At 32.9% G+C, this 2,385-nt stretch overlaps 1 long non-coding RNA gene across 1 annotated transcript in view; it reads right to left on the reverse strand.

Moving 5' to 3' along the window:
- Window positions 1–689: 689 nt before the first annotated feature.
- Window positions 690–2,385, reverse strand: part of LOC122787578 — a 48,909-nt gene continuing 47,213 nt past the window's right edge. Inside the window, exon 3 of the long non-coding RNA XR_006362580.1 lies at window positions 690–1,007. This is a non-coding gene — a long non-coding RNA (uncharacterized LOC122787578). The remainder of the gene's footprint in view (window positions 1,008–2,385) is intronic.

Genomic DNA, 2,385 nt, shown 5'->3' on the forward strand with positions numbered 1-2,385 from the left:
GTGCCATTTTCTGTTTACTGCAAACAAATAATAATAGACTTGGCAGTATAACAACACAAAACAATGCTATTATCAAGCAAATTCGTAACTACATAACAGCTAACAGGTGACATCCAATATGGAGTCTGACTGGGAATGTACTTGGTGTTGGCACTATTATATATTTATTATATGTTATGTTAACTAGAGAAATGAACTGGTCCTGAAGCTGAGACCCTTTTCAGTCAGTGGGTCAAATGCTCATAAGATTATATGACTGTACAGAAGTAAAAGAAAAAAATGTGCTGTGATAATGTAACAGAGAAAATCATGGGAATGCACAGAAGATACAAACCTGATTACTTTGGAAATAGGAGGGTGCTTGACAGTTTGTTTACTTAATCTAGACTGGAACAAATGTGTACAGTGACATTATGACTTTTGCCATCTAACTGCAGTACAAAACAACCATGTGTTTCAGAGAGGAGAATTACATTATGCTCTTAAATGCAGTATCTGTCAAACCAGATTAGTCAAGCAATATACTTTCAGAAAATAACATGTATGTCAACTTTAAGTCACTATACTGAAATACTGCTGTTGAAGGTAAAAAAATCCCCATACAGTTTAAATCAATAAAGTGCAACATTACACTGAAATATGTCTACCAGTAAGCAGACATAATACTACATTTAAATGAGAGTCGAAGACTGAAGTAAATGCACCTTGTCTTTTAGGTTTTCTTGTGGAGTTCTCAGATTGCTACTTCTTTTGAAATACTGAAAAGTGTTTCAGCCTGACAGAGTAGTCCATCCTCATCTTCATCGTCATGTAGTAGTGAAGGTATATTATGGGAGAGGTGGGACTGCACTCAATCGCTGATTCTGAAACAATTTCTCAGGGTACCATCAAACGATCCCACCACATTATTCCACTTCCAGTTAGTCCTCTGTTCCTCTGAATCCTGCAAGAGTTAAGTTCAAGCTTTTGTCACAATTATGCCTTGCCAACCATAATTCGTCCGGCCCCTAAGACAAGAAGAGATAACAATGGCACAAGGTCATTTTCTCTCACCTGTCTCACTATTGCTTGCTTTAGGCCCATGTCAACATCAAAACAGCCAATACATGTCCTTGTTTGTCCTTTTGAAGTTGTAGCACTGCGGGGATTAGGGAGGCAGTACCATGTCAAACACGTGCATTATGCATATCATCTGAATAATTTATTTTATCTGCCCAGTCTTGAAAACCTGACAGTTAAAAGTTAACATAAAAAAGGAGCACTGTCCTCATGACACAACAAAGAAATATTGTATATGTCTGGAGATTTCAAGCCAAAACCTAAGCAGTCATAAATGCTCAGGTATATCAACTGAAAGTGCACTATTGAGACAAACTACAGATACAGTCAAACAAAGAACTCTGCCTGCACCACACACAAGAACATCATCTATAGAACAGCAAGGATGTAGAAGCAAAAAAAATAAAAACAAGCAAGGAGGTGTTCCATGTATTCAGTTCAAGCACACAAATAAACTGACAGATGCAATATATATATATATATATATATATATATATATATATATATATGTATACACACACACATATAAACACAAATATATATAGATTATCTATTTACATATTTATGTACACACACACACACACACACACACATATATATTATACACACACGTGTGTATGTGTGTATATATATATATATATATATATATATATAGATAGATAGATATAGATATTTATATATACATATATATATATATATATATATATATATATATATATATATATATATATATATATAGACACATACCCACACACACAAATATATATACATTATCTATACGCATATATATTTACACATGCACGCGCGCGCACACACACACACACACACACACACACACACACACATATATATATATATATATATATATATATATACATATATATATATACACATAAATATTTACACATGCACACACACACACACACACACACACACACACACACACACACACACACACACACACACACACACATACACTGAAAATGGGGTCTGCTTGGCCCAGCGGAGGCCCGTGGAGAAAAGCTCCATAGGTCACAAATTAGTTTGACAAAACATAACAATGCAAACAGTTAGTAAAAATAAAAGACATAGTACAAATATACAATAGAATACACTATAATACAAGATTATACAATACAGAGAAATAAGCTCAGTATATATCTATATATATATATATATATATATATATATATATATATATATATATTATATCTATATATATCTAATATCTCTATATCTAATATATATCATTATCTATAGCTATCTATATATAGGGTCTATCTTAAATGTTCGAATATCCAAAATGTCGAACATTACATGGTCGAG

The sequence above is a fragment of the Protopterus annectens genome, chromosome 13.part0 (assembly GCF_019279795.1).
Source record: "Protopterus annectens isolate FY-2018-M chromosome 13.part0, PAN1.0, whole genome shotgun sequence".
In the NCBI taxonomy this organism is placed as follows: Eukaryota; Metazoa; Chordata; order Ceratodontiformes; family Protopteridae; genus Protopterus; species Protopterus annectens.